The sequence below is a fragment of the Manis pentadactyla genome, chromosome 12 (assembly GCF_030020395.1).
Source record: "Manis pentadactyla isolate mManPen7 chromosome 12, mManPen7.hap1, whole genome shotgun sequence".
Lineage (NCBI taxonomy): Eukaryota > Metazoa > Chordata > Mammalia > Pholidota > Manidae > Manis > Manis pentadactyla.
The window spans coordinates 83,785,899-83,808,374 of record NC_080030.1 but is presented as its reverse complement, the minus strand read 5'-3'; the positions used below and the strand labels follow the sequence as shown (position 1 = coordinate 83,808,374).

Here is a 22,476-nt window from a genome sequence, read left to right as displayed (position 1 = left end):
AAGGGAACAGCACCATCAATATTTGATAATAGTCATGTTTTGTAATGGGAGAAACTGGAAGATAAACCTAGAAGGACTCACTAGAAGAAAGGTTTTTTCTTAGATGGGGAATAGAAGCCAGGAAACTGGCTTCTGTGCTTATGTGTAGTACACCATTCCTTTTGCTTATCTACTCCAGCCTCTACTAGGAAACTAAAAGCAAAACCAAATACAAAAACAAATCAAAGAGGCTTTTTATAAAAATTTTTATAAAACCACTTTTATAAAGCCATTTTTATGGGGGGCATGGGGAAGGCAGTATAGCCCAGAGAAGACAAGTAGTGACTCTATAGCATCTTACTACGCCTATGGACAGTGAGTGTAATGGGGTATGTGGTGGGGACTTGATAATGGGGGGATCTAGTAACCAAAGTGTTGCTCATGTGGAGCCTGAGCATAAGATTGTATATCAATCATACCTTAATAAAAAAAAAAGAAGAAAAAAAAACCACTGACTTAGAAAAAAAACCAGTATTTTTCTCTTAAATATTTAGAACAAAAGAGCTCTTGCCAGATGGCAGGACAAGATTTTATTTTATAAGCCAATGCAGCATTCTCATAAGATTACAATCTGTAGTATTACAAAGATATTAAGACATCTTTGACTGATAGCTGCTAAATGACTGTAAACCATTCTGATTCTCATTTTTTAATTTACATTTCTTTCATGTACACCTTTTCCAAAGTAGGATCTATAATTGCATTTTCTTTTCTATTAGATAAGTAGATGTCATGGAAAGAGCATGGGTGTTACGCCCCAGTTCTACTTAGGATCTCTGGAACTATGTTCCCTTGCCTGTAACATGGTGACAGTAAATGTTTGGTTGAAAAGCTAGAGTATTAACTCTAACAAATGTGGAAGAACCATATGCAGGTTTTTATACTTATTAAATACATGCCAGTAAGTGTATGAGTAGTGGGGACATGTGTCACTCTATCCTCTAAAGTACATTTAGAATATCTACTTGATATTATGTTTGGTTCTCCCTAATGCACTTTCCTCAGGTACCTTTCTCCATCATCTGGAAGGAGCCATAGAAATGTCCGAATGAGCTGAAGTGACAGAGTCATACAGAGTTCCTGCGGTGTTGATGTGGGAGGAGGAGACACTTCCAGGTATTGGTTAACAAAATCTAAATCAGAAAAGAATGTGACAGCAATTTAGCAACAACTTTACATGTCCCACAACAATTTAAAATGTAAGATAATTTACATTATAACTTACAGAACATAACTAGATTCTCAGATATTGTCATGACTAACATAAAACCAAAACTTCACTTTTATAATTCAATACTTTAGCTAACAAAATCCACTTGATGATGCATAGATTAGTTAAAAATAATCTTAATAGGCAATTATTTCTAGGTTCCTAGAATAATATGTAAGCATAATTTATATACAAATTCTCTGTGACATGACTCATATAATAACAGACCTTTCAATCAATGCTGGTGTTATAAATTAAAGCATCAAGTAAGTTTATACATTTGGCATTACTTGGTGGTTTCCCAACTTGCCAATATTCTGTCTTAAATGTACTTTTATTAATCACATTAGAAAAGCCACATCATTTTGCAAATATGTGTTCTTAGAAATGGTGCACAAACCCACCTTAGTTTTTGTTGTCAAATCACGGGCTGGGGGAGGGGCTGGGGAGGAAAAGAATGCCGAATCTGCATTTCAGGCCCTCAGCTAACTCCTGGAGTTGTTTCATGTGAGTCGGGATTCCCTTGCCAAAGGGAACACGCAGACGTATGTGGCCACACTGTCATACTCTCCTGCCAGCTGCAAACCTCATCACAGTTCCTGTGAAGTGCATTTCCATGGATCAGGTTTCTGCCAGGGAAGACTTTTAACAATCTCCTGCTCTGCTTTCAACCAAACAATTAGTATTAGCAAATGGTTCAGGCCACTGCCTGGGATTGCATATGATTCCTATTCAGAAAAGACAAACTTCTACTTAAACCAGGCCCACATGCTGAACACCTGAGCTGCTCTCCTAGATATAATAAAATTGCAACAGTTTCTATCTTTCATTTAAATAAAAACTCACTCTCACATTTGAAATCAAGTTGGCCGTCTCCCCTTGCTGGGTTGGCCATCTGGTAAGGGGTACTTTTGGAGGACTGATGGTCAGGCCAGAAGTTTAGGGGGAAAAGTCATTATCCTTTTGTCCTTTTGTGCTTTACTGTTTTAATGTGGTCAAACATTTTTTGTTGTTTATAATGTTTCCACAGCAGTTTCTTTTTTTTTTTTTTATCTCTTTAAGATACCATATGGAAAATAAGTTAAATTCTCAATACATTTTACAGCCAAAATTTTCTATTTAGAGCTGTGGATCAGAAAAGCACAATCCGGAATGAGGTTACTAAGGCTCATTAGAAAACAACAGCGTGAAAGCATTCGCTGTCTTGGTCTACTACACACCTATGGTTCTTTTAATACTACCATGCTTTTTTCATTTCTTAGGGTATTTCTTAGGGTAAGGCAAGGTCAGCTTCCTTTCCATGCTTTTCAAAGGTTTGTGACTGCCCTCAAATAGAGGGACTACAACCTTAGCAGGCCTGGGAATTTTACTGTCCTTCTCAGTTACGTTCTTCAAAAGCCGGGTCTTGATGGCTACTCTCTATGTAGTCACTCTTCTGTTTTCTTCATGGATGGAAGCTGATTACATCAAGCGGTTAGGAAACCTGTTCAGGAAAACCACCTCATAACAATCCTTTCTATTACATGCTCTTTGACTTCAGAAAATCACAGATAATTTAACGCTATAAGTTTCCTGGAATTAAAGGCAGCTGAAGAGCTCATTCCTGTTTTACAGGTGAGGCAAGTAGATTTCAGAGAAATAAGGTAATTTTCCATGAGCACACCCAGCTCAGACAGTGGAGACGAGGCTAGAGCCTAAATATGCTTTCTGCCTTTTATAACTCATTTTCCCATGTTGTAATACAGATGCACTGCATCTTTGAATAACATTTTTTTTCTGTTGTGACAATTTTCAGGAAATCATGCATTTTCATTAAATGTTCATTATGAAACTTCATGATCTCAACTAGCAACCTGATGTTCATTTAGGCAAAGCTCACCTTTTATAAGTCATTAAACATGTAAATGTATATGTACAACATGTATTAGTATTTACATGTAGTAATCCAGAGTCATGGGGAATATTTTCTTTTGCTATTTCTAAAGAAAATACCCTGAATGCACTTAAACATTTTAAGATTCTATTTCAAGGTCAATCAGTTTGATATTAATTTCTTTAAGGGGAAGGAAGGAAGGAAAATCAGAGGTGAAGTTGATGGCATGGCAAACCCATAAAATGGCCTTATAATGTGTTAATCTGACTAGGCTGAACTAAATTTTCTGGAATCTTCTTTCTTGTCTGACGTATTTGACGTCTTGGGAGACTGGGACGCGTAAGGGAAGCAGCAGCTGGTTTTGTAGCTCAGGCTCGTTGGCCGAGCTGCTGACTCGCCCTGATTCGGAGCAGCAGCTGCACCTGCCGCCGCTTTGCCCCCCCAGGTCTTCCTTCCTCCGACTCCCGGATCTGCGTGAATGCTTAGCTCTGGGACTAATGGCCCTGCAGAAAACTTGTGTTCCTTTGCTATTGCTGCTCTAACAAACTACGGCAGGCATAGTAGCTTAAAACAATCTATCTTATAGTTTTGTTGGTTATATGTCTGACAGGTATTTATTTGGAATAAAGGTCTTTTTTTTTTAATCCTGAGTTTATTCTGATGCAGAAAAGAACTTTAGTGAATCCCCTGATAGACAGAAAAAGGTTAATTGTGGGGAAATTTTTTATGTGAACAGTTTTCATTATTTTTTCTTTAAAATCCAGGCTGCAATATGAAAAACATAATGGATATTATGAGATTAAACATCTTGAATTTAAAAGAGTTTATATTAATTATAGGCAAGTAACATATATCTTTCAGTATTAAGTAAATAGATAAGCATGGGAAATTAGTTTGAACAATTGAGGAACTGGGAGCAATTGCCAACTTTCTTTCATTAACCATTGAAATGCTTCATGAAAGAGGTGGAGTTTAAGGTTCTTTTGTAATGCATTAAGGAAAATTATGTTTCTGGCAGGAGGCTCTTTTTCTGTAATGTATTGAAAATCCACTAGAAAAATCTAGATTTTTTCCTGTCCCCATCTTCTAAACTATCATCTGAAAATAAGTGAAATGTCATGTTATACAAGTACAATCAAATATGTAGGTAGTTTCAAAAGACAGTAGTAAAAGATAGTCACAGAATTTCCATATATCATTGACACGTACAAGTCTTCCTCATGTGTATCTCACAGAGAAATACTGATACTCAGAATTGCCTGGAAATATGACAGTCCAGACAAAATTCAAAATCTGGTAGATGTCCACACATCTTTGCACATGGGAATTGGAAACAGCATTTCCAACTTACCGTCTTGCCTAATTTCATTCAAAACCTCTATTTGTCTGTCAGCTGGTATGCTGATATGGTTCCCAGATGAACTTTGCTCTCTCCAAGAGAACTTACTTAGCCCCCCACATCCTGGCCCATGGCCCACTGGCACACTCGCTTCACTTTGTGAACCAGGAGCGGAGTGTAAACTCAATCTGCTATGCGCACAACGGCACATTCTTGAGTGTGGCTGTCTAGGCTGTTTCCTTTGCTCAGTGGCTCAAGGGTCTTTTTACAGACTAAGTACTGGAATATTACATTGTGGGTAGTGGATTCTTCAACAGATCCTTACCCAGTTCTGACAGAGGTGTTTTAAGTGGCTTTCTGCCACAGAACAGTGTGTTCATCAAAGTGCCTCCTCACATAAGCTGTAGAGTGAGTTCTCTGGCAGCTGAAGCTCTGTACCTGTCACCTGTTCTATCTCTAGAACTGAAGAGAGGATTTAGTCTTTACTTCTTGCTTTTTTCTGATTGGTTGGTTTTCTGGACTTGAATATAAGTTTTTGGGGGAGGGCAAGAAATAGAGTATCCAAAAACAAGACCCAGACACCTAGATACTATAGCTAGCATCTGTGGGTTTGAACTAGTTTGAGGAAGTCCAAGCACTTGAAAGAACAATTAATGCCTCTGAATTCCTTGGACTATGTCCATGGCTCTATATTTATTAGCCAAACAATTTCATTTCCATGTGCCTCATATCTCCTATCTCAAAAAAAAAGGTGCCCCCCACATCACCCCCACCATCAATAACAATAGCAAAATATGTGCTGAGTAAAGATAGATCAAATCAGAGCAGGGGAAAATTAACTATGCATATGTTAAATCATGTGTAAGTTATAAAAGAATACATATTTCCTTGAGCTAGAAAGTGTGGCTAACTTTGTTTGGTTTAGAAAATTCTGTGTCCTCCTAGTAGTATAAAAATGTCATCCTACGTTTTCTTCTATTCCTTTTATGATTTCTTTTGCTTTGATTGTTAAGCCAGCTGTAATATATTCTTGTGCATCTTATGATAGGCATTATGTCCAATGGTCTTAACATCACTCACTGAATCCTCTTCTATTTTTCTTTACAAGATACTCTTATCAAATTCTAAATTCCCCAAAACATCTGGATCTGTTTCTGGTGCCTTAATCTTGCCAGTACCAAAATGTTATAGTTACTGTAGCTTTCTGTTGTGCTCTGATACTTGGAGTAGCAAATAAAAAAATCTCTTGTCTGTTCTTTTAGAGATGAGCTGTAGAATCAACTTGTCATATTTATCAAGGAATCCCATGTAAGTTCTGGTTAAGATTATGTTGAATTTATAGATGTTTCTGTGACAATTGGCAATTTCGTACTATTGAATCTCTCCATTCAAGAACATGGCATGTTTTAGTGTTCCTTTGTATCTTTCTATTCTTGCTCAATTGGTGCATAGCCTGAGTTGACTGCATTTAAAAAGAAACAAAACAAAAACAAAACATCTCCATGATGCTTGAATTCAGCCAAACTACCAGTTCCTTTTGAGACTGTTGTTCTAAAAGAGATCATATTATTAAATGCACTAGTTTAAAAAAAAGGATAATCGCTTTGTCACTTGCATGTATAATCTCAGTCCTTCAGTATCACAGAGTATCACTCAGTAAGTACTTGTTACCAGATGCAAAGTGTTGAGTAGTATTTCCAGGTCTGTTGGCTTCCACCATCCATTTCACAGCACCTCCCTTTATGGCCAGCAGGGGGTGCTCCTGCAGCACATGACCTCTTTCAACACCACTGAATCCAAACACATTTCAAACTTTAGGAAGTATTGGTTTATAAATGATCAACTGCAGTTCTCACACATTCTAGCAGACTCACATCTGTGGGCATTTTATATAGAAGACAAGTAATGGGAGAAGGTGAGATCTTCAAAGTGTCTTGTAATCCAAGAAGGCCTGTATTACATAAGCACAGAAGGCAGAAAGGATAAGAACAGCTTGTGTTTGGGCTAACGAGTGGAGCCTCTGCTTTTAGGGGCTGTCCTTTTGAGCCCTGGTGCCAGCAGACTGTTTTGTGAGCTGTCAGCTTCCTGATCTTGGTCCTTTAAGGGCAACATTTTTAAAGTGGCTCTTTAAATAGGGGGTAGGAGCTCAAGAGAGCAATGAGCTGGGGGCTATGGAAGGAAATGGTCTGGTTGCAGATAATCTTACGGGAAAAATTTTCATTCTGTCTATTGGATTTGGAAGTTTCCCTCATTGTTGATGGTTGTGATGTTCAAAGAAGTGTGTCCTTCTCCACCTTCCCTACCGGTGGGGACTCACTGCTTATTCCTTATGTGCCCAAACCATCCAGTGTTTATTTCTATTTTGCAAATATCATATTTTGTGACATTCACCTGTGTGTTTGTTTATATCACTTCCTAGGTTAAGCAACATGAGGGAAGGATCACACTGTATTTTCTAGCATAGGGTTGGTATACTTGGTCAGCAGTCAATAATTATTTGTTCAATGGATGATAGAAGGAAAGAAAGACAGGTAGAAAGAAAGGAGGAACAAAGAAGAAGTGGTAGATTACTCTTATAAGGTAAGTGAATTTTTAAACTGATCCAGAATCCAGAAATAACAGTAATAGAATTCCCATAGAACATTACTGGGTATAGCCCATGTGGAAAAAGTGAAGGTTCCTTATGGCCAGGATTCTCACCTGAACATAAACTACTTGATGATATAATTGGCCTGCTGCTAGGCTAAGCTTCCACACCTGTAGGTGGTGAGCTATTATTGACTGAGTCACTATATAAAGAAATCTGCCCAGTGATCTGGGCAGAGGCAAAGATGAAGGAGGATTACAGACCTGCAGACTGCTGGGTGCAGATGTGATTCTAGTGCTTGACCTATAGCTGGGAGAACAAACCAGGTAATAAACCCTTTCATCCCCAAGAACCAAGGAAGAATTGTTGAAACTGAGATTCAGTCACCAGAATAATATCTTACTGCCAGCACCAACTGCACTAAACCCTGAAGACTCCATTTAGTAGGCATGGCCTTGGACCTTTTGACACATGGACCAACAATGGCTGGCCCTTGGGGACAAGGCCCAGAAGCTGGCTTCCTGTGTATTCCTGGGGTAACAGCAGAATGGCCCCCAAAGATCAGAGTAGGCTATCCTGAATGGCCAGAAGGTAGGGGCATCTTACCAGGGAGTTTTATCATTATGGCCAGTGTGTGAATCTCCAGTAGCACTGTATATAGACCCCTCAGTAACCCCCACTGGGAGAGTAGTAAAGGTATGGTTATACTAGACCTGGACAGGACCCCCTTCCTGCTACAGTCCTATCACAGGACCACCCTCTTGCATGCATCCTACCTGATTGACAAGATTTGCTTATGTTGGTGCCATTAAATCATGTGTCTTATTGCCCCTAAGGTCTTTGTGGATTGGGCACACACCCTAGCAAAAAAACTGCTACTTGCTCGGGTGCATGGTGCTCCCTATCCATACCACTACTAAGTGTGAGTCATGAACTCATCTGAGTAGAACTGCTTTTGAATATAGCTGAAATAACCTCCTCTGGCTTGTTAATTGTTATAATTTCTATTATCTGTATCAAAATCTTATTTTATCTTAATTTTTGGTATTATCTCTATGTTGCTGTTATCTTCTGTTGGTGGTGTGGAATCTGGTTACAATGCTCCAGCTTTCTAACACAGGGACCATTGCAGAAGATTGAAAGTGTGAAGATTATGAGGCAAGAATCGTGGAGGGGTGGAGTGTGGATAAAGTGAAGGTTCCTATGGCCAGGATTCTCACCTGAACATAAACTACTTGATGATGTTAACTGGCCCGCTGCTAGGCTACTGCTTCCACACCCATAGGCAATTAGCTATTACTGACTGAGTCACTATATAAAGAGCTCTGCCTAGTGTCAGGAGGAGGCAGGGATGAAAGAGGATTACAGGCCTGCAGACTGTTGGATGCAGATGTAATTCTAGTGCTTGATCTATCACTGGGTGAACAAGCCAGGTAATAAACCCTTTCACCCCAAGAATGTTCCTTTGTCATTCCTCAGTCTCACTGAATCCATAGTGAACTTGCCCAGAGCTGAAACCCATTGGCAAGATGACCCAACACAAATGATGACAACAGAAACAATTTGTTTCTAATGAGGTTAGTGACAATATTTGTAATAGCAAAACTGTAACTTAACTATAACCAGTGAGGTGTAAAATGAAGACCATTTGTTATTTATGTAGATTGCAAAGCTAATTGCATAATGTGGTGTTTTTACAAGTAGTGAGGTTCTGGAATGCAGTGTTCCATGTACAATTTTAAAATCATATATTCTACTCAAATTCATGAATATTTCAATGTCAACTCATAATTCCATTCAAATCAGAGCCACAATTGGAATTTTTCTTACCACACTATCTTCTCCCTCTCTTAATACAGCATCAGATATTTATTAGTTGAGGTGGTTACTTCAGGTGTTTACATTCATAATTCCTTGGGTTACCTTTTCAGGTGTGGGGAAAGTGGAAGTTCCTATGGCCAGGATCTTCATCTGACCCTAAACTACTTGATGATGGAATTGGCCTATTGTTAGGCTACTGCATCCACACTTGTAGGCAATAAGCTATTGACTGAATCACTATAGAAAGAGCTCTGCCCAGTGGTCTGGGCAGAGGCAGAGACAAAGGAGGTTTATAGACCTGCAGACTTGGATATAGACATGATTCTAGAGCTCAACCTATTTATGGGAAAATTAAAGCCTTTTACCCCAGGAACATTCCATTGTCATTTCTCAGTCTCACTGAATCCACAGTGAACTTGGAAGGGCAGAAACCTTCAGGCAAGACATCAGGTAATAACTATTAACTTTTCTCATCTTCAAACAACTGCAAAAGGGGGTATTTCAAGAATCTTCATTCTTCTGGGTAGTTCATTATCCAAAACTCTAGTCTATATAAATTGTTCTTAGAACACCTAAGGTTAAACTGGATGATATAAATGCTATTTTGAATAGGACAACTTTTTAAGATGTTCCTACTCTCAAGTTTCATGTTTATTAATTTAATAAAAACTTTCATTATTTTTTTCTACAAAATACTGACTTCCTATATTTACCTAAATACACAAATTAAGAAAATCACATGTCAGAAATTCACCTTGACACGGAATGTAAACAATGCAGCCAAAACAGAATATTTTATTTTTAATATTTCAAGCACTTAAACAAACTGAAAAAAGTGATCAACATGATCATTAATTCTTCTATGCACCCTGTGGGTATATTTCACCTTGTTTATTCAGTGGTAAGAGAATCACTGGGAAACTGAAGGTGGCTGATAAGGAAGCAGGCTCTGGGAGACTTAACTGATTTTCCCAAGAATTGTAAGTCTGAGGATAGGTTTTTTTTTCCTCCTTTTTTAAAACTACTAGCCTAAACACTTGCTGTAGGTGAGATTATATGCTTTGTGAAAATTACCAAGTGTTGTTTGACATGCTGTATTTGATTAATTTGATATGATGTATTATTTACACTAATTTGGAAAATGTGTTCTACTCAAACACAAATATAATTGTCTGATAGTTTTTGTGTCCAGAATGACACAGTGAATGAAAGATAAGCAAAATATATTTTACTTTTTATAAAAACTTCAATTAGACAAATACTTACTGAGTACCTGCCTTGGAGGTAGGATTTCCTCGAGTCAGAATGCTCCGGGGTTCTAACTCCAGCTCTGTTGCTTAGAGCTGGGGGACCTCAGGCCTGGGATTGAACTTCTCTAAACTCAGTTTCCTTATCTGGAATATTCTTTAGGATAAGTATAATCACCATTTTTGAGGTTGTAGGAGGATTAAATGAGATAATTCATGCAAAGCAATTGGCATAGTGCCTACCATATGTTGAACTTTCAATGAATGACAGCTATTACATTCTCACCATTGTGCTAGGCCCACGGGATAACATAAAAGATGTTTAAAACACTGCCTACGTTATTAAAGGGGTTATAAGTAATATTTTCTCTATTATATTAAGAACCCTAGGTTCTGTGTAGCAGGTTGGAAATTACAAGATTGATTTAAAAAGTATTCCTGCCTACAAAATGTACTTTTCACGTAGATACACAAACTATATTTGATATGGGGTTTGCTTGTATTTTTTCTTTTATTGTAAAATAAAACACAGGTACAGAAACACACACACAAAAAGGTGTAGCTTAGAAAATTGTTATAAGGCAGTCAGACTTGAAACCACCATTCATTTTAAGCAATAGAATGTTGCCGGCTGTGATGGTTATTTTCCATTAACTGACCCACGTCAAGGTGCCCAGATTACACATTGCTGCTGGGCCAGTGTGTCACACGTGATCCTGAGGACTCAGCATGTCACCCTCCTACCCTGAGGAGTACCCACGGAGGGTCTGACTGGACCAAGTGGAGGAAGGAGGTATTCGCCCCTCTTCCCCAGCCTCACTGACTGAACTGGGGCATCTGACCTTGTCTCGCTGTATCCGGCCCCTCAGACTGGGATTTCTACTATTGGCTCCTTTGGTTTTCAGGCCTTCAGACTCAGACTGAATCATACCACTGGCTTCCCTGGGTCTCCAGCTTGCAGACGGCAAATTGTGGGACTTCTCAGCCTCCATAATGACATAAGCTTATATATTGATATCCGTATCTAATCTGTATCCATATCTAATCTAGATCTATAATCTATCCATGTATCCTACTAGTCTGTTTCTAATGAGAACTCAGCCTCTCCAGAAATGTCTTCATGGACCTGTCCCAGTCACAGCACCTCCCTCATTCCAAAGGCACCATGATCCCGATGTGTATAGTAAGTTCTTCCCAGCATTTTGTTAGCATTTTATCACTCAAGTGAGACTTTTATAGTCCAGAGTCTGCAATCTAGATTTCACTGACTGCATACCCGTGATGCAGTTGAACACGGTCCTCTGTCCATTGTATTTCCCGCAGATTGGCAACTGGATCCACACATTCAATTAGCCTCAGGTTCAGTCTTTTCAGTGATACTATGGTTTTCATCAGGAGGCACCTAATAATTATTTTTGCTCTTTTTAAATATTTATAGCAGTTGATATTCAAAGCTTAGCTATATTAACTTATTGGGGTTGGAACAAAGATGATATTTAATTTTATCACTTCTTTTTAATTTATGAATTAGCAAATTTATGAGATGCCTCATATCTACTATTTGGTTATCCAATAGTATAATCATAGGAGAGGGACCACATATTTGGTTTTTTTATTTACCCAATTTTCAAGATAGTGAAGTGGTTAACTATTATTTTCAAGAATGACCAATTAGTTTATTTTAAATATCATTACAAAATATAAATATATTTCATGGGTTTCAATTGAATGTTATTTTTACCCTTCTTGATACTCATTGTCTTATCTTTGGCCAATGGGAGCTTCTTTCAACTGGCTCCAAAGTCTTCCAACATTATGAAATAGTCTCTCTTTACTCTCTGTCAGGATATTTCAGATCATCTTGTGTATTACTTGCTCCTGATGTGGAATCAGCCACTTTTCCAAGAAGCTCCATTGTCTTTTAATAGGAAATGATATATAAAGACTACAATCTAGGCTCTAGGATCACCCATTGGAACAAGGGTTATCATTGTTTCTAGGCTTTTTCAGATAATTCATTCTAATATTTCCGACTCAGAAACAGGACCACAGGGTTTACACTTTGCCTTTTCTATATTCCATCTGTATTTTATTCTGTTTACACTGAAAAATCTTGGTTTTTTTTTTATATTGCATATTGAAATAATATTTTTATACACTGGGCTAATTGTTACAAAAATTGATTTCACTGTTACTTTTTTGAAAAATCTTGGTTTTTAAGGATATCAGGGATCATAGAATTACAATGTCCCAGAATTACCCACTTTCTTTATCCCATGTTACATATGGGACAGTCTCAGAATAACAAAACTTGCATTAAGATCACCACTATGATTACTAAAAGAAGTTATATATGTTTCTATGTGCTCTCCCCATTCTTCCCCTACCTTTTAAAAATAATTGTATTGTGTCTATATTATCATATCATATATTCTTTGCAGTCTTGGATACCTTTCCCACTAAATCTTAATTCTATAAGTAACAATGTATTTAATGCTCAACCAAGAGCTTATATCAATGTACTTCTAGTTATTTTAGCTGTCTGAAGCTTGTTCTCTAATAAATTCCAAAGGAAATAACTATGGGAATGATATTCTCTGAGTTCCTGCATGTTTGTCTATGACCTTTATATATTTTACATTCTCTTTCTTTGAGTGTCTTAAATATGTTACTTCATTTTTTCTCTGGTATAATGTTTTGCTGTCAAAAAGTCTGATGCTAACTTATTTTTTTCCCCTTATAAAATCATGGCTCTTTTTGCATAGATGTAACAAGAAGATTTTTTCCTATCTATAAAAGTCTATTAGTTTTACTAAACTATGTATAGATATTAGTTGTTCTGAGTCAATATTCTCAGCTACATGTTTTTTATTCTAATATGTTTTCTCAATGTATTTTTCTTCAGGAAAGCTTTCTTGAATTATAGTGTTTATATTTGTTCATTTTCTTGTTTCATTTTTTTTCTTTCTCATGAACTTTTGGACAGTCAACAATATATGTCACTTTCCTGTTTTCCTTTTCACTTTTTAATCTCTTCATTTACTTTAAATATTTTTAAATTGAGGTAAAATGCATATAAGATAAAATATATCATTTAACAGTTTTCATGGCACAACTCAGTGGCATTAAGCACACTCACAGTTTTGTGCGACCATCACCACCGTCTGTCTCCAGAACTTTTCCATCCTCCCTGACTGCAACTCTGCTCAACAGGAACTCTCCATTCCCCACTTCCTTTTCATTTACTTTTGCTTTTCAAAGTGTCATCCCTTCCACCTATTTCTCTTAGGGCATGTTTTGTTGTGTTTGTTTTTGTGATCCTTCTGTTATAGTCTTCAATTCTAAAATGGTATTTTTATTTTATTTTCAATGATTTTCTTTAAATCTCAACTCATTTCTGGATTTTTCTGATGTATGTTGGTCTTTTATGTCTTGTGTCATCATTTCCTTAATGTCTTTTAGCTTATTTTGAAATGCTACATTATTATTTTGATCTGCTTTTTTAGCATGTTACAGAATGCTGTAAATTTTATAAGAAATGTTTACTACAGGATTTTGGTTCTATTTCTTAGTCTTTTTTCTTATAGTAACTTACTATGGGGTTTGACCTTCATAGTTTTCTGTTGCTTATTTTTACATGAATTCATATTTCCTGAACTTCTGAAGGAGGCTTGGTTCAGATGGAACTTCTAACTTTACAGCGCACCCTCTTCTGTTGTTCCCACGTAGTGTTAGAAAGACGGTGGCTTTGCTTTCTGGAGTGTCTGAGCATTCTCGGCTCTTTTCCTCTCCTGCACTTTACCTGACTCTTTTCTTTCCTGTGTCTCCACTGTACCTATCCTGCTCAATTTCTATTCCACTTCCTGCAATTTCTTCTCATTGTGAAGTCATCTTGAAAAGCACCTGCCTGGTCACTTCTGAGACCTCACAAGGGTGGGGGTGGACTGCACTCCATCTTAATGCAGTGGGCAAAATCCTGCCCAGTTTCAGCTTCTCTTCTCAGCAAGGTCTGCTCCCCTCTCGAGGAAGTCCCTGCTGCTTATTTTTCTCAGGTTTGCCAAATGCTTTGTTGCATCCCTCTGGTTTCTCCCACAAATATGGTGACAACATATAGTTTGTATCTATTGGTGGTTTGTCTCCACCTGCTGTATTTTGGGGTTTGTGGAGATACCTTGTTTCATTTTTTTGGGAAATGTTCATTTGCATTTTTGGTTTTGTTATCTACTTGCTTTCTCTGTTTTTGTCTGGAGGTTTGGGAAGATCAAAAAACTTAAGTTACCAATACCAGCACCAATTTCCCAGCATCTTCACATATGTTATTATAATTTGATTTATTTATTACTACATCTTCTGTTGTGATTCACTTTAAAATGTAAAAAAATAAATATATTCCAATTAATAAAAATGGAGTTCTGAAGGCAGACCTTAAGCAAAGTCTTGGTGTGCAGGGAGCTGATTTGAAAGCAGTCCCAGGGAATAAGGGTGGAGGACAGGGATAGGAAAGGGGAGGAGGGAAAACCCCTGCAGGGGTGTGCTGTGGAGATAGTTACATTACCGGCAAGTAACTGAGGCTGGGACCTTTCAAAGATCTTAAGGGAGTATGTATCAGAACCGTCTACATGAATAATATAAGAATAAAGTATGTATAATCTGCTCCACCCCCATTGACTAGGGGTGGTCCCCCAGTATGACCCCCCCCCACTTCTGTGTTGTGCACATGTAACGCAGAGTGGATTCCCCACCCGGGCACCACGAGCTAGACACAGAGAAACCTGGGCAGAAGCAGTCGGTGCAGCAGCGGAGGGAGTAAAAGGTGGAAGCCTGAGGATATTGAAGTGAATCCTGTGCCAGAGTATGGTTACTAAGCTAACTGAAGTGATTAAAAATGTAAACCTCTTGGAAGTTGACCAGTATTTATGTGTTTATGTATGTGCCAGAGAATATTGTATGATTACAACTACAGAGCTGACAGACCCGTGACCTTCAGTAAATCAGACATATTTTAATTTGATTCTATCTGATAGCACCTAGGTACATTTGGTTTTTTTAGATAGTCCTTAAAATTCTCAGTGCTCAATATTATAGATGGTTTTTTTTTATTTAGCAGTGTCCTGTTTATTATTTATCACTAACCAAGTCATTTTATGATAGGTATATAATGGTTCCAATATTATTTAGTCATTATAACCACACCTGACTTCAAAAGACTGTTGTACCCAAATAACTTTCTTTTCAAGGAGAAAATGTCCAGTATTACAAATTTCAAAAAATAGTCATGAGAATACACTTGGTATGTTCACAAGTTTGGCTTACAAAATAAGATCATATTTATTTTTAGGTTGAATTGTAATAACCGTCAATCCCCCTTCTAGCCGGACTACAGGAAATCAGTCCTTTTCCTGGGCTTCTCAGTGTAAGCCCCTGTTCCTTACACTGGTCCATAAGGCACTCTTCTTCCCCACTGGCTTCTTACAGGGAGAGTAGGTACAGCCTTCAAAGCCAGGGTCCTAAACCCCCTCTCTCGGTAGCTCTGCTACAGACCTAGTTAGTCCTTAGTATTGTTTTGAGTTTTCTATAATGGGGAGTGGATGTGGGTGGTGAAACCAATGTAGCCAAGAGGTTGTTTGAAAGGTGCTATTGTCTGGAGCTGTTTATTCCGCAGTGGTTCTTTGGGGTTCATGCAGGAAGAGTGCTCCTTTGCCAGCTTAGGTACAGCTGTCCCAAGCCAAATGCACTCAGGCCCCCAATGTCACAGCTTCCTGTTTACATACATGCAGCCCCGATCCCTCAAACACACATCCTCTTTGTGCCTGGATGGGCAGCTCTTTTCCAGATCATGCTATGGAAGGGAAGAATTAAACTTTGGGGGTTAGCTAACCATCTAGTTATGGAAACCTTTCCCAGATATACGCCTATAACTTGGCACAGTTTGTTAACTGTGACTGCCTTCCTGAACCAACCAGAACAATGCTAGGTCCTCTACAGTCTAGCTCCTTTATTTCCATTCTCTTTCCTGAATTCTGCCTACTTGCAGTCTAAAAGATAAAGCAAAGTTTTAGATGTCTCACCATCATCTCCTTTTTTTGTAATTGTGCTGCTGAAAGGAGACAAAATTAAAAGGAAAAGCAAATGATTCATAGGTCAACAGTTCAGGAAACATGAATAGTTCACATTCCTTTTTAGATGACTACACATTACAATTTGGGGCATGAAGGGAGCTTTTTTAGGAGTACAGGGCATGGTGGGAGCCAGGGAAGAAACAAAGTGCTTTGTAAGAGAAATACAGATTTGGAGTTGCCTTGGCAATTATTACAACCTTCTGAGATCCAGCAAACACGGTCTTGTTCGTCCTCCTGCGATCTCAGTCTTGGCGAAGGGAAACTATTCACCGGGTCTAGAAACCCAGGAGTCGTCCTGCTGTCCGTACTTTCCTTCACTCCTTATATCCACTTAATCTCTGCAGGTCATCATCTCCTCCCTGACAGCCTCAGTCCTTCTCATTTCCACGTCCCTCTCTCTGTGCCCACTTCAGCTGCCATGGTTCAGGCTCTCCTACGGTAACTGTCTCTCTGAGAGCCCTTCCCTTCCACTCCATACTGGAGCCAGAGTGAGCTCTCTGCAACACCAAACTAATTATTGCAGTCAACAGCTTAAAATACTGGAATAAAGCATTGTTTATTATAGCAAAAACCCCAAATGCCCATCAACAGTAGAATGGATAATTAAATTGTGGCACATTCATACAATACAATGTTGTACAACAAAAACAGATGAGCAAGAACATGGTATAACCACATGATTCACAAATCTCATGACTATAACACTGAACCAAGTACCATAAGAGATCATTCTCTACAATCTATGTGTATATAAAACTCAAAATACTTTATGATGTTGGAATGGAGCTTGTGGTTACATGTAAGGAGGAGAGGAGGGTGAAGTACTGACTAGGTGGGGGTAGGAAGGGAACTTGTGAAATGGTGATGTTCTATTTCTTGCCTGGCTGGGAATTAGTTACGTGGGTTGTTTACTTTGAGAAAAGTTGACGAGTTTAACACTTACAATTTGTAAACTTTTTTGGTGTGTATATTATTCTTAATAAATGCATTTAAAGATACTGTAATGATACCCCCAGGCCTTCAGGGTAACGGTCCAAATTCATAGGATCCCCTCTATGATTACCACTCTTCTCAGGATTTCTCCCTAGCTATTCCCCTTGCGTATGTTCACTTCACTAACTCTGATTTTTTGCAGCTCCCTGAAAAGGACAGAAGGTCAGGTGGCTGGGTGACAAATACAGGTTTTAATGAATGAATGAATGAATGAATTGTGGGGCTGATACTACTTGCCCTGCAGTGCTTTTGTAAGGATTAGATAAGAGAATACACACGCAGCTCCTAGTGCAGTTCTTGAAGCATAGGACCTACCCATCATCTGTTCATGCCTTCCTCCTCCCCCACCCCCACCCATGCAGATGGATGGACTTACCATAACTCTGAACATTATTAGGGTATTGTGGTCGAAGTCACTCTGGGGAGGTATTGCCTATCCACGTCACTATCCACTTGGTGGAGTTTACTTCCAAACAGTACCATGGCTTGTCTTCAATTACCAAGAATACAAATCTTGACACAAAATTGACTTTCTTAGGCAAGCTGTCCCAACAAAGCCCATATTGAATATTTGAATCAGATTCTTTCTAACTTCCTTGTAAATATCACCACATTATCATTATCTGATAAAGGGGTAAAGAAGAGATATGGCTAGGGAAAGACATTTCATGGGGTCCAGGTTACTTTATACATAGGTGGCATTATAGGCATTATAGGTAGGTGGGGTTTTTAGAAGGATCTGAGTTTTAGAACTGCAAGCTGTTCTTTTTAAAAATTGGTGGCAATTTTAAAAAATAATATCTTCTTGCTCTAAAAATGCTTTCCTTCTCATGCCAGATTTTGTAAAGACCTTCCATCTGGCTCATTCTCCTTGCTACTTGTAGTTTAAAATGGTCCAGATGTTGAAGGATTGGGTCTTACAGCTCATTCTAAAGGGGTCTGTCTTCCTAATCCTACAACTGCTTGTGTTGGGAACTGATCAACAAGAGAGGCTCTAACAATGAACCTATTGTGAGTGTTTCACCACCTATGTTTATTTTTCACTTGGCATATCTTAGGGGAATACAGCCATAAAATAAAGCGCTGAAACCTATTAAATCTACTAGGACAAGGATAATTGTGAACCAGGTAATCCACAGTGGGTAAGACAAAAAAAAAAAAACTAAAAATGCAAAATAAAATTAGAATCAAACTGTATTAGGAATAGAATTCTCAAGGATTTTTGCCAGCTGGTTGTGATCCAGGAAGAGGCCCAACTGACTGAATGATCTCTGTCATTTCTGGTTCTCAGTTTCTTAATCCACACAATTATGAAAAAGTAGATGTGATACTGATAAAAGTCCTTTCTTTCCCAAGAAGACAGACTTTGGTAAGTTGATTCACCTGGGCCCCAAGCTTTAGGGGCCATAGTACCAGTTCTAGAATATGACTCAGGGAGGAGAAAACAAGAAAGAAGGCAGCTGTGCCAAAGAGCCTCTGTCCCACCTGCCCCTTTCTCTCTGCCAGAGCACACCCATCTTCAGTACTTCCCTGAAGTAAATGCCCATATGATTTCACAAGTATAACAATGCAGGAGGTGGAGGACAAAAAGAGAATAAAGCATGAGATGCCCAGATTTGCCTCTACCCTGAGATGACCTTGACAATGGATGGTGTGAACAATAACCCCGATTTGGTTGGAATTTACCTCTTGAGGAGCCTCAAGCTCATTTTCTCACTTAAATAAGCCTATGGAAATAAAGGGACAACCTCCTCTTATTACAATATTAGATTTAGATCTTTTATAGGGTAGTACAGAAATAAAATTCTAAGAAGAACCACAGAAACATGAAAAAATGAGCTGTGTATAAAGTTAAGGTGTAGGAAGTCAGATGCTTGAGTAACGAGAGGATGACAAGACAGGTCAGGGCCTGAGGTTTTCCGCAAATGGATCTACTTTCAGTTTGAAGCCTTCGGATCTCGGTGGTGGTGGTGGGGTAATATGTTGATAGGTGCTGTGATATATCTCACTTTGCTCTCCAATAACAATCTCATCAAACAGCAGGGAATGGGAACATATTGCAGTGTCGCCTGGACTGGAGATTTTGTCTCTTCGTAAATACCACCTCTGGGAAATCCTGACTTGGTTATTATCCTCAAAAGAATAGAAATGTATATTTACATGATTGAGGGTGACCAGGCATCATCAAGGAGAGCCAGGGAGCAAATGTTTTGAAAAGATACCAAAATGGCTAACAAAGGTGGCATCAGGGTGAGCTGTGAAAGAGACAACAGCTCAGGTCTTAATATGTGCTCAAGGGAGTGGCTTGTCCAGGAGCACTTGGCCTAGGAATAGGCCCCGAGTAAAATCACTATGGGCAGGAGAGGAGTGAAAAATAAAAACCTGAGTTCACTATGTTTGTGAGGTTGATTTCTGTGGAATTAAAAAAATGCCAACTGGTGAATATAGATGGTCAATGTGAATACTTCTTAATATAAAGACAATCTGTGAAGGCTTCACCCCTGGAGATCTTCATGAAAGGGACAATCACCGTCTAAAGGAATATGGACATACCATGGCTCTGAGGCCCAGGGTCTTGGCTGCAGTATTTTTGAGCTTCTTGCTGGCTCCATCATTACATGTCTCATTTATACAGAGATCCTTGGTTTCAATAGCCCATATCGGGTGATGATACAAAATAGTTAAGTTCTATCAACAATAATGCATCAGGATTTGAATGCATATACCTCTTCAGTGATGAAATATCTGGGCAGAAGTACTTCTCCCACCTCTAGGCAGCAAATGGTTAGTTGTGGACATGCTATGCAATTCCAGAGGTAGCAGCATCCTTTGCTTTCAACATGATACAGACATTGAGCTGAGTCCCACTTAGGAGGCTTGCTTCACTTTCACAGTTCTGTGGTCCGGGACTGAAGTTCTGAAGGGAGGGAAAAGGCAGGCAGGCGTATTTTCTGCACTTGCTGAGTGGGCCACAAACACCTCCATTCCTCTATTTGTTTAAGACAGGGTCATCTCATTTAATTCAGCAAGAATACAAGTGCACCAGCAAGAGAAGAAAGGCCAGCTCATAATCTTCTTTCTGCATTTCAAATATGCTCCCAGTGAAAGAGGTTGCACCTGGGGCCAGACCCAGGCCTCTATTTCCTACCCCACCAGCAGGGTAAGTTAGGGAAGCCCCAGATTCACAAGTCCGCCCTGGGTGTTTTAAGGTCATGCACATAATATCTGAATGACAAATATATATTCTGGAGCAATATCCACTTCAGACCAAGAACATACACTGCTTGGAGCTGGGGGTAAAACAAGAATGCTGGGAGAACCCTGAATTATTTGGGAAAAACACCCCACCCACAACCCATTTGGACGTCTAGTATTCCCCCCTGGACTCGGAGACATTTGGCGCAGGAGACAGAGAAGGACAATGAGGAAGGTTAGGCAGAAGCACCCTGGGATGCTGACTCCCCCTGCCTTACGCTTTTAACTCAAGGACAGGCAGGACTGGGTTGAATACAGAGTGCTATCCAAAACGACGCAGGCAAAAACATGCAAACGTATACATATTTAAACAATGGAAAACCATGTATGATCCTGTGACAGGAGCAGGAACCACTTCCATTTAGCATCAATTCCCTTTCGTTTTCACTACGTAGGGGGCCAGTATTGGGTGGAAATACGTTAAGACTAACTTCCCGTCTTAACTTTCCGCATTTATTTAAGCTCTAAATCCGCCCCAAATCCTTTTGCAAGGAAGCAGGATAAAATTCTTAAACCACAGTTATACACAATGTCGGCGCTCAGCTGGTGCACACATCTGGGGGACTGTTTGACCAAGAACGCGTTCCTTACTAAGGTCCAGGGCGCAGGCACAGTGCCCAGCAACCCCAGCGGTCTCCCTCCCGAGCCGCGGCCCGCAGCCTTTGCTCCTCACAGGCACAAACCTCCCTGCGGCGGAGCTCGAGCCCCGGCTGGGGCGGGGGGAGCGGGGAAGCCGAGGCAGCCCCCGGACGGGCGCGCCCCTCACCTGGTGGACGGTGCGTGCGGCCGCTCCGCACTGGGCGAACTGGCGCGTCCCGCTGGCTCCAGGAGTCTCACTCCGAACCCGCTTTTTCTCTCGAGCTTTGTCAAAGCACCACTTCTCGCAGCACCCGGCTCTGGGGTCCGCCGAGCGCTGCCCCTGGAGGGTGCTTGGCCCGCGCCGGTGCCCCCTGGGCTGCGACGAGACAGAGCCGGGAGCGAAGCGCGGGTGGCAGGTGCTGCGCTTCGCCAAGCCTGGGCGCCCCGACTGGGAGAGGAGGCGAGCGAGAGCCGGGAGGAGGAGCAGGAGCAGGAGCAGGGAGGTCTAGGGACCAACCGGCAGCCTGCGGCCACCGGACACCACTGCACCGAGAAGGGGGTGGGCGGGCTGAGAAGGTGAGCAGGGGTGCAGTGCGGAGGGGGCGGTGGAGGAGAACTTGGGGGTCGGAGCGCCGGGGTGCTTCAGGTCTTGCTTCGGCTGCGAAAGAGAAATTCTGGAGCTGATGGCGCCCTCAGGGCTCCCGGTTGCAAACACTAGAGGGCGCCGCTCCCCACGCTACAAAACTGGTTTATGGGGTTGTAGGAGTGGACAAGGGGCCCCTCTGAGCCCTTTGCTGGCGGCAGCCCAGGCAGCCCAGGGGCAGTTGGTGCGAGGAGGCCGACCCCACTCCCTTCTTCTGTGGCTCAGCTGGGCTGGGGAGATAGGAAAGAAATAGATGCCAGGTTTGTACTTTGCCTCCCTGGGGCTCCTCCAGGCAAATGCTCTGGAGGTGAAGTACTCACCTTTCTCCAGGGGAACGTCACAGGATGCTTTAAGGAGATGGATGGGAGAAAGGGAATGAGAAAGAAGTGGAGGATAACGGGGTGGGGAAGAGGGGAAGGGGACGGAGAGATGGGGAAAGCAGAGAAGAGAGAAACGCCTTCTGTGTTTAGGCTGGGGGAGTTAAAGCCGAATTTCAGGTTGGCAGAGGGCTTTGTGCTCTTTCTTACTCGTTTCACCTGCTGCAAGGCCAGAGACGGTGGCCTGAGACGTTACAGAGCCCTGGCACTGTTGCAGGACGCTTCCGGAGGACTGGTTGGTTACTCCCTGCTGGGAGCTTGGGTGGTGGTGAAACCTTGAAGCTTTATGGAGACTGATTTCTTCATACGTCGGTGAACAAAACAAAACAAAACAGATCATTTGAACAAGCCTGACAGATGGGGAGGAAAGATGGGGAAGCCATAAAATAAAATA

General features: G+C 40.4%; 1 long non-coding RNA gene across 1 annotated transcript; it reads right to left on the bottom strand.

Moving 5' to 3' along the window:
* Positions 1-486: 486 nt before the first annotated feature.
* LOC130680003 (uncharacterized) lies at positions 487-21,735 on the bottom strand. The gene is made up of 3 exons (XR_008992995.1): positions 21,250-21,735; positions 1,654-1,848; positions 487-1,172 (listed from the first exon to the last, which is right to left on the bottom strand). It is a non-coding gene; the product is annotated as an uncharacterized LOC130680003 (long non-coding RNA).
* Positions 21,736-22,476: the final 741 nt, after the last annotated feature.